The following is a 10,692-nucleotide window of genomic DNA, read 5'->3' as shown; positions in this document are numbered from 1 at the left end:
ATGTTAATAGAATGTTAGATATGTTTATTTTTCCCTTCCCGTTTTCCTTGTATTTCCCTATTATATAATAAAAATAATAATAAAAAAACACTTGGGCTCAAGGTACCCAAGGAACCATCTACTAACTATTGATGCAGCCTTGTTGAAGACTCCAGGCTGTGTGCAGTCAAGACTGGAATCTAGATCCAGCAGGGCCTTTATGGTGGTTGGCCCAACAGAGATCTCCTTTAGTGTGCCAGCCCTTCTCTGACAACTCCAATCAGGTTTGGAGCCCTTGTATGCTGGAGGATCTATAACCCCAATAAGACCTGGGAGGCAGAATCATGCCCAGGAATATGTCGGGGAGCATCTCCCTGACATTTCAAGGCTTCACTCTGAAGTAAGTGTGCAGTAGCCTGAAATTGTGGCTCAAAGGAACTTGAGAAGGGTCTATACTTCTGTATTGCCAAGAGGCAAAAGGTTCTTTTCTACTAAGGGATTTCAAGGCAATAAGCACACCAATGATAGAAAGCAGTTTCACTGAAATCTCTATAATAATGAAATACCAACAAGCCACAAGCATAAGATAGAATTATAGAATTGTAGAGTTGGAAGGGACCACCAGGGTCATCTAGTCCAACCCCCTGCACAATGCAGGAAACCCACAACCACCTCCCCCCTACACCCTCAGTGACCCCCCACTCCATGCCCAGAAGATGGCCAAGATGCACTCCCTCTCATCATCTGCCTAAGATCATAGAACCAGCATTGCTGACAGATGGCCATCCAACCTCTTCTTAAAAACCCCCAGAGAAGGAGCGCTCACCACCTCCTGCGGAAGCCTGTTCCACTGAGGAACCGCTCTAATGGTTAAAAATTCTTCTTAATGTCTAGATGGAAACTCTTTTGATTTAATTTCAACCCGTTGGTTCTGGTCCGACCTTCAGGGGCAACAGAAAATAACTCCGCACCCTCCTCAATATGACAGCCCTTCAAGTACTTGAAGATGGTTATCATATCCCCTCTCAGCCTTCTCCTCTTCAGGCTAAACATACCCAGCTCCTTCAACCTTTCCTCATAGGGCTTGGTCTCCAGACCCCTCACCATCTTTGTTGCCCTCCTCTGGACACATTCCAGCTTGTCTAAACATATTAACAGAGAATAAAACAGAGAATATACTCACGCCTAGGGTGGACAGTTCCACGTTAGGAAATACCTGGGGATTTGGGGTTGGAGCCTGAGGAGGGCAAGGTTTGGGGAGGGGAGGGACTTCAAGGCCATAGAGTCCAATTGCCAAAGTGGCCATTTTCTCCAGGGGAACTAATTTTTGTCACCTGTGGATCAGTTGTGTTAGCAGGAGATCTGCAGCCACCACCTGGAGGCTGGCAACCCAACCCACACCCCTTCAACTACTGGAATCCTGAAGAATGACTACAGGTGGACTTCAGGTGTTGGCTGGCTGAGCACTCTGGCCAACACTTGATGTCCTCCAATTATCATTCTTCGGGATTCCTGTAGCTGAAGAGGTGAGGGTATGTACTCTGTTTTATTCTCTGTTTATGCGTATGCTTGTTGATATCTCATTATTAGAGAGTTTTCAATAAAACTACTTTCTTCTATTATTGGTGTGCTTATTTATTTATTTATTCATTCTTATAGCCCACCCTACCCCAGCAAGGCCAGGCTCAGGGTGGCTCACATACAATAAAACTTCAAAATCGCACAAAATAGATTAAAAACAGCCCTAACAAATATTAAAATCACTATACATGTATACCACACTGCCCTGTGGCGTAGAGTGTTAGCTGCAGTAGTGCAGTCCAAGCTCTGCTCACGACCCGAGTTCGATCCCGACGGGAGTCATTTTCAGGTAGCAGGCTCAAGGTTGACTCAGCCTTCCATCCTTCCGAGGTCAGTCAAATGAGTCCCCAGCTTGCTGGGGGTAAAGGGAAGATGACTGGGGAAGGCACTGGCAAACCACCCCGTAAACAAAGTCTGCCTAGTAAATGTTGGGATGTGACGTCACCCCATGGGTCAGCAATGACCCGGTGCTTGCACAGGGGACCTTTACCTTTTTATATGTATATATGTAAAACATTTGGGTATAATCACTAAACGTATTGTTGAACTAAATGACATCTCTCCACTGACTTCCCCTCCCCCTTACCTGAGATTTCTGCATGATGGCTTTCACTTCCCCACACAGAGGCGATGGCAGAGAAGGCATAAAGGGTGTCTTTTCACGGCTACCTGGGAGGGTGAGAAAGAAAAATGATGGGGAAACCCTTTTTTGCAACTCATGCATTTCTTTCTCCCTGCCTTCTGTTTAGAAACCTTCCTGCCTCCCCCCACACCAACCCCCTCCTCCCCGTTCAGACTCCATTCCTCCTTCCTGCAGCTGCTGCATCTTCCTAAACGTGAAATCACATGAGCCCCGTCCAGCCTCCAAGGGTGCTGTGTTCAGATTCTGTACTTAGGGGTGCCAACTCTGGGTTGGCAAATACCTGGAGATTTTGGGAGTAGAGCCGGGGTTTGGGAAGGGACTTCAGCAGGGCATAGTGCCAGCGTCCACCATTCAAACCAGCCGGTTTCTCCAGCAGAACGGATCTCTGACATCTGGAGAGATCGGTTGCAATTCCAGGAGATGACCCAGGCCCACCTGGTGTCTGGTAACCCTACTTTGCAGAGATCTTGCAGGTTTGCAGACAGGCCGAGAGTCTCTCTGTGATGCAGAAAGGGGAGCTCACTGGATTCCTTCCCAGCCCTTCAAGCAGCAGCCTAAGAAACAAAGAGGTGGATTCTGCAAAGGGCGGGGAACAGGAACTGGCTTTCCTATGTCAACCTTCTCCCATGTGCCTCTCTAGGACGGTGCAATCACTTGCTTTAACTCTTCGAGAGTATCTCAAGAGTTAAAAGTACCTAGGAGAGAGAAAACAAAGGGAACCTCCCAGCAAGGGAAATAATTTGCTTTAATGCTAGCTTTTCCCACTCTCCAGGCATTTTGCACGTTTTCCCTGCCCAATGTGAATTCTTTGATGGGATATCAGCCTATGTTTCCTAGTGAAACTTCTTCCCACGCACTAGTAGGGTTGCCAATAGGGTTGCCAACCTCCAGGTGCTGCAGGAATCTTAGGCTATGATAAATACAACACAAATAAGTGAAACATCAAGGTGTATTCAGTGCATATATAAGTGGAAAAGGACAAACAAATATACAATTATATACAAAAATACTTCAATGGTCCACAAAGGTATGCATAAATATGTTTCAATAGTCCACAAAGGTACACTGTTAGAGTACCTTTGTGGACTATTGAAACATATTTATGCATACCTTTGTGGACCATTGAAGTATTTTTGTATATAATTGTATATTTGTTTGTCCTTTTCCACTTATATATGCACTGAATACACCTTGATGTTTCATTTGTGTTGTATTTATCATAGCCTAAGATTCCTGCACTACTTTCCTTATTGTTGGTATTAGTGCAGAGGTGTTGATTTTGGCTTGCTCAACCTCCAGGTACTAGCTGGAGATCTCCTGCTATTACAACTCTATCTCCAGCCAATAGAAATCAGTTCACCTGGAGAAAAATGGCCGCTTTGGCAATTGGACTCTACGGCACTGAAGTCCCTCCCCTCCCCCAAACCCCACCCTCCTCAGGCTTCGTCCCAAAAATCTCCCATCAGTGATGAAGAGGGGTCTGGCAACCTGAGTTGCCAACCTCCAGGTGGTGGATGGAGATCCCCTGCTATTACAACTGATGTCCAGGTGACAGAGATCGGTTCACCTGGAAAAAAATGGCCACTTTGGAAAGTGCACTGTATGGCATTATACCCCGTTGAAGGCCTTCCCTCCCCAAACCCCACCCTCCTTAGACTCCGCCCCCAAAATCTTCAGGTATTTCCCAACCCAGAGCTGGCAACCCCATGCACTAGACATATATTTAATTGATGCTAGGCTTGCCAACCTCAGGTTGGAGCCTGAAGAATTACAACTCCTTTCCAAGCAATAGAGATCAGTTCCCCTGCAGAAAATGGCTGCTTTGGAGGATGGACTCTATGCCATTATACTCCGTTGAGATCCCTCTCCTCCTCAAACCCCATCTTCCCTGGAGTCCACCCCCAAATCTCCAGGAATTTCCCAACCCAAAGTTGGCAACCCTGGCTCTGCCTCCTGACAAAAGAGTTGCAGCAAAACCCAATGAAGCAACAACCTCATAGATCACCCTTTCTGACAAACTGTAGGCAAAATTAGATTTATTAACAGATGTCATATTGCACCTTTCATCCCAATGGGGACTAATAGTCTTCTCTTATCCATTTTAGATGCCCAACAACCCTGCGAGGTAGGTCAGGCTGAGAATCTGTGCCTGGTCCAAGGTCAGCCAGCAACTTTCAGTGGCAAAGTGGGGATTTACATCTGGACCTCCCAGTGTGGACATCCTTGCAGAAGCCCCGCCTTCCACAGCAAAAGCCCAGCCAATTGACCAACCACTGGGTGGCGGAATGGGCGGGGAGAACAGGTACCAGGAAAAGTTGTCGGCCTGGTGCACCTCTTCCCCGCCACCCAGAGCAATGGATCCACCAGAAATGGCTCTTGGGAAGAAGGGGTGACCAGAGGGCGGGCACCCCACAATAGGGCAGTAGTGGCTGGGCAGGGGATGGGAGCCACAGGGAAAGCCCGAATGGTCACCGCGTGACTGGCAACCATCATTAAAACGCTTAGGGTTGTTTAGCTTGGAAAGAAGAAAGTTAAGGAGAGACATGAGTCACAAGCAAAGCCCACCTTCTCTGTGGAGGGCCTGTGTTCACGGGGAAATTGCATCTGCCCTTTTGTATCGGACTCAGGTGATCCATTTACACCTGTGCAGGATCTCTGATTCTACACAGCAAGTTAGGAGGGGAGTGTCAGCAATATGCGCAGAAGTTTTTTCCTCTCTCTCGAGTGGATATTTTTCTGCAGTTGGGGAAAAAATCAAGAGAAACAGACCATTTTAAACTTTTTAAAACATACAATGAGTACTTAGTAAACTAAAGTGTGTGTTTGGGTGAGGGATTTGTTTGTGTGAACCTGCCTTACATGAAGTCAGACCTGTGGCCTGGCTAAGTATATATCTACTCAACCCAGCAGGGTTCCTCCTGGTGTCAGGAAGAGAAAATTATTTCCCCAAATCTCCTACTTTAGATCTGTTAACTGGAGACGCTGGGGGTTGAACCCGGGACTCACAGCAGAAAGTTGTGAGGTGTTGCAGTCAGGAAAGAAGACCTGCAGCTGCTGTTTCTTGAAAGAGTTGTGCATTTATTGCTCAGGTTAGCTTGGCCCTAACATGGAGCCAAGCTCTTTTCGAATTTACACCCAGAGAAGCACAGATTGGGTCCTTGAGCAGACAAACCAGAACCACTGGAGAATCCATTAACAAAACTTCAAAAACGATTTCTCTAATGCCCCCCTTCATTGTCTTGCTTCTCTCAACCCTTACCTGATGAGGTCAACTCCACACCTTCCCAATTTTTTAGAGCTCTTGAAGAAGACTTATTTCCCTTGGATGCGGCTGAGGAATGAGGTTGGGAACCCAAATTCCTTCATGGGAGAACAGACAACAACAGGAAGGGATTCTGTTTCTAACCTTTATATACCGCCTTCCTGTACAATCAGGGCCACCAAGGTGACCAGTCCTCATCCATCCCTGGGGGATTGTGGTATGGTCTTGCCTGCTTGGCTTCCCTTCTCCACAATGATGCCGCATACGCCTGCAAGCCACCCTGACCTTTGGGGACAAGAGGAGGCTGATAGTCCCAGGGGGAAAGGATTATGGGGGAGGGCCTTTATGTCACAACAGGAAGGCTGGAGGAGAAGAGAGCATCTGCAGAGATCCACTAGTAAGCATTCAATTAGAACAGGAGCCATCCCTTTTGATGAGAGTCTTCTCCGTTGATGCGTTGATGCAAAGAGTTTTGTTTCACTCAGTAAAACATTGAGAAATGGGGGAGTTGCATTCTTTCCTCTGTGGCCGATGAAAGGTGGTTGTGAAATCAAAGAAGGGCTCTGGAAGATGTCTCCCCCCTCCCTTTACTCATCATAGAAGTGAAAAGACCAATACGCACATAGCCTGCACTCTCCTAATTTTCTTTCATGTCTTCCTAGTAGCAGGATCCAGCAGAACACATCCCTCCTGCGTGAAGAAAATGGCCAGCTCCTAGAGGACACAGGTGGCCCCTGAAAGAGGAAAACATTTCCCATTTGCCATTTAGGGAAGAAGACACAAACCCTACAAGCTAGTAATCTGATCAAAAGGGAACAGGCCAAATAACTGCAATAAAAATGCCTGGAGATGTCCAGGCCCTACCTGGAGGTTGGCAACTTTATGCCCTTCCTTCTCTATCCAGTCATTAATGGCAGCCATATTTCCCCCCCTTCCTCCAGACATTCTTGCCCAAAAGCTCTTTAGTGAATCTGAAACCCATCTTTCCCTCAGACATGCAAAAGCCAAATTCTCCCTCCAACCAGTGAAAAGGAGACTTCCTCTTAGAATCATAGAGCTGGAAGGGACCCCCAGGGCCATCAAGTCCAACCCCCTGCACAATGCAGGAAATTCACAACCACCTCCCCACACACCTAGTGACCAGAAGATGGCCAAGATGCCCTCCCTCTCATCATCTGCCTAAGGTTATAGAATGCGCATTGCTGACAGATGGCCATCTAACCTCTTCTTAAAAACCTCCAGGGAAGGAGCGCTTACCACCTCCCGAGGAAGCCTGTTCCACTGAGGAACCGCTCTAACTAAATTCTTCCTAATGTCTAGACGGAAACTCTTTTGATTTAATTTCAACCCATTGGTTCTAGTCCGACCTTCAGGGGCAACAGAAAAGAACTTGGCACCCTCCTCAATATGACAGCCCCTCAAGTACTTGAACAAGGTTATCATATCCCCTCTCAGTCTTTCTCTTCAGGCTAAACATACCCAGCTCCTTCAAACTTTCCTCATAGGACTTGGTCTCCAGACCCCTCACCATCTTTGTTGCCCTTCTCTGGACACGTTCCAGCTTGTCTACATCTTTTTTACATTGTGGTGCCCAAAACTGAACACAGTACTCTAGTTGAGGTCTAACCAGAGCGGAGTAAAGCGATACCATCACTTTGCGTGATCTGGACACTATACTTCTGTTGATGCAGCCCAAGACTGCATTTGCCTTTTTAGCTACTGCATCACACTGCTGACTCATGTTCAGTGTTTGGTCTACTAAGACCCCAAGATCCTTTTCACACACACTACTGCTCAGACAAGTCTCCCCCATCCTATAATTATGCATTTGATTTTTCCTACCTAAATGCAGAACTTTACATTTGTCTTTGTTGAAGTGCATTTTATTAGTTCTAGCCCACTTCTCCAGCCTGTCAAGATCATCTGGCATCTTGGCTCTGTCTTCTACCGTATTTGCTGTGTGTGTGTTAAGTGCCGTCAAGTAGCTTCCGACTCATGGCGACCCTATGAATTAGAGTCCTCCAAAATGTCCTATCTTTGACAGCCTTGCCCAGATTTTGCAAATTGAAGACTGTGGCTTCCTTTATTGAGTCCATCCATCTCTTGTTGGGTCTTCCTCTTTTCCTGCTGCCCTCAACTTTTCCTAGAATGACTGTCTTTTCCAGTGACTCTTGTCGTCTTATGACGTGACCAAAATACGATAGCCTCAGTTTAGTCATTTTAGCTTCTAGGGTCAGTTCAGGCTTGATTTGATCTAGAACCCACTGATTTGTTTTTTTGGCAGTCCACGGAATCCGTAACCCTCTCCTCCAACCCCACATTTCAAAGGAATCTATTTTCTTCCTATCAGCTTTCTTCACTGTCCAGCTTTCACACCCATACATAGTAACAGGGAATACGATGGCATGAATTAATCTAGTCTTGGTGGCCAGTTACACATCCTTACACTTCAAAATCTTTTCTAGCTCCTTCGTGGCTGCCCTTCCCAGTCTCAATCTCCTTCTGATTTCTTGGCTGCAGTCTCCCTTTTGGTTGATGGTGGAGCCAAGGAGTAGAAAGTCTTGAACAATTTCAATTTCCTCATTGTCAACCTTAAAGTTGTGTAATTCTCCTGTAGTAATTACTTTTGTTTTCTTGATGTTCAGCTGTAGTCCTGCATTGGCACTTTCTCTTTTAACTTTCAGCAGTAGTCATTTCAAATCTTCACTATTTTCTGCCAATAATGTAGTGTCATCAGCATATCTCAAATTATTAATGTTCCTCCCTCCAATTTTCACTCCACCTTCATCTAAATCTAATCCATCTTTCCTAATTATATGTTCTGCATATAGATTGAAGAGATAGGGACATAAAATACATCCTTGTCTGACACCTTTGCCAATTGGAAACCATTCCGTTTCTCCATATTCTGTTCTAACTGTGGCCTCTTGTCAAACCGTATTTGCTACCCCTCCCAATTTAGTATCATCTGCAAATTTAATAATCATCCCCTCTATTCCTTCATCCAAATCATTTATAAAGATATTGAACAACACAGGGCCCAGCACAGATCCCTGAGGAACTCCTACTTTTCCTCAGTCTTTTTGCGTGAGGGAAGTGGTGCTCAACATGGCATAAACAGAACATGTGGGAAGGGATTTGCAGCCTAGAATTGGCATTGGGGTAGTGCACAAACACCTGGTTTCTTTAAATGAAACAAAATCCTCTGGGCCAGATGAATTGCACCCAAGGGTACTCAAAGAACTTGCAGATGTAATTTCAAACCTCTGTCCATATTTCTGAAAAGTCTTGGCAAACAGGTGAGATGCCAGAAGATTAGAGGCGGGCAAATGTTGTCCCCATCTTCAAGAAGGGGGAAAAGGAGGATCCGGGTAACTCCCGACCCATCAGCTTGACTTCTATACCAGGAAAAGTGTTCGAACCAATCATCAAACAGTCAGTCCTTGAGCATTTGGAAAGGATGGATCTGATCACTAAGAGTCAGCACGGGTTTCTCAAGAATAAGTCATGTCAGACTAATCTTATCTCCTTTTTTGAGAAAGTTACTACCTTGCTGGATCAGGGGAATGCTGTAGACATAGTTTATCTAGATTTCGGTAAGGCTTCTGATAAGGTTCCAGATAGTATTCTAGTTGACAAATTGGGAAAATGTGGGTTAGATCCTATTATTGTTAGATGGATCTGCAACTGGTTGGCAGATCGTACCCAAAGAGTGCTAGTTAATGGTTCCTCGTCCACTTGGAGAGAAGTGACTAGTGGAGCTCCTCAGGGACCTGTGCTGGGCCCTGTGTTGTTCAACGTCTTTATAAATGATTTGGATGAAAGAATAGAGGGGATGATTATTAAATTTGCAGATGATACTAAACTGGGAGGAACTTTAATCCCTTCTGATTTCCCCCAACATTGGGAGAGGGAAAAGGGCTTCAACCTACGTGTCTGAGATCTCTCTCATTATCACACGCACCCTCTCCAATTTGTGTATTCCTCGAAAATCCTTGGTGAGACTGAAGCGGGTCGTGCTGTTCAAATGACAGGCTCTTAGAATGTTCCACTTACTGAGAAGTGAAGGTATCTTATTCAGCCAATCACTGAGTAAGCAGGACTCAACAACTTTACTTACTTTTAAAAAGCAAGTCTTTTTATTGATATACTTCCAGTAAAATATGTGTAAATGCAGATTATCAAGTCTTTAACACTTCTATAAAAACTCTTGTAAAAATACAATGTATGCAGTTACAATGTATGCAGTAAAAGTAAGCAAGTCTTACATACTATTCAGTTACAAAATCCAACTTCTAAAATATAACAGTCAAATTATTCTGATTCAGTTCAAAGTATCTAATTCACAAAGTCTAGAGTAAAGTATTTAAACCATACATACCATTCAGCTTTTTCTGAGAGCCTTCTAAAAGGTTCTAAATCTCTGGGCTAACTGGAGCTGTATTTATACTGTTTCTAGACCCATTAAGAGTGAAGATTATTCCTTTCCCCTCAGGAACTTTTCTTCCTTAGCCCTTGAAAGGATAATTTATTTCCCTTTCGTATCCAAAACCAGGAGCTTTAGTGGTTTCTTTTCCTGTCTTCTGATATCTTATTGCCCAAATATGGACATCCTTTCCTTTCAGTCCTCTGTGCCTAAAGTATAAATCCTTATTTCTGAGTTACATGATTAAGTTACATATTTAATTTCTATACCATCCTCTTCGTTAGGACTATACGCATTAAATGAAACTACTTAGAAACCTGTAGCACAACGTTTAACTATATAACTCATAAAACATAATTTTAGCTGACATTGTCACTTTACAAACTGTTTTGTTTACATAAGTTTAGCAGGTTTATATTCTGCCGCTTTCTCTGCTGCATTCTCTGCTGCAAGATTACAGTAGAGCAAGGAAGCATATTATCCTTATGTTGAGAGAATTATTTTTAAGCACACTTCCAATTATTAATGCACTCTTAGTAGATTAAGATTCTGACATCTGGCAGCTAAGGCTTTTACGCTGCCCCTTCAAGGGCAAGCCAGAGTAACTTTAGTAGTTAGCTTTGATTAGAGCTAACCTTGAACTAGCTTGTCAGCATGACACAGAGTTGCCTGTCAGCATGACACAGACTTTCATTATACATTACACAAACCTCTGTATGTGTATGTGTGTTTAAGTTTTATATGGAATTAATTCTGCACATGTTCACAAGATACCATGATCATGTCAGAGACTGCTACACC

Source organism: Euleptes europaea, chromosome 1 (assembly GCF_029931775.1).
Source record: "Euleptes europaea isolate rEulEur1 chromosome 1, rEulEur1.hap1, whole genome shotgun sequence".
NCBI classification, from domain to species: domain Eukaryota; kingdom Metazoa; phylum Chordata; class Lepidosauria; order Squamata; family Sphaerodactylidae; genus Euleptes; species Euleptes europaea.
This window is presented reverse-complemented; position numbering follows the sequence as displayed.